The following is a 341-nucleotide window of genomic DNA, read 5'->3' on the forward strand; positions in this document are numbered from 1 at the left end:
AGAGGAATGTATAGATTATGATGAAACTTATGTCGTGGTAGCTAGACTAGAAGCAATTAGGATAGTATTAGCCTTTGGATAGTATATGAACTTTAAACTTTATCAAATGGATGTTAAGTGTGCTTTCCTAAATGGGTTGATAAATGAGGAAGTGTATGTTGAACAACCACTCGGTTTTGAGAGCCTAAGTTTTTCAAATCATGTCTTTAGATTAAGAAAAGCATTATATGGATTAAAGCAAGGTCTTAGAGCTTGGTATGAAACATTATCAAAATTCTTAATCAAAAACAATTTTAATAGAGGAAAGGTTGATAAACCTCTTATTATCAAAAACAAAGGCA

The sequence above is a fragment of the Theobroma umbraticum genome, unplaced genomic scaffold, assembly GCF_002168275.2.
Source record: "Theobroma umbraticum cultivar Fairchild unplaced genomic scaffold, ASM216827v3 scaffold_84.0, whole genome shotgun sequence".
Classification (NCBI taxonomy): Eukaryota; Viridiplantae; Streptophyta; class Magnoliopsida; order Malvales; family Malvaceae; genus Theobroma; species Theobroma umbraticum.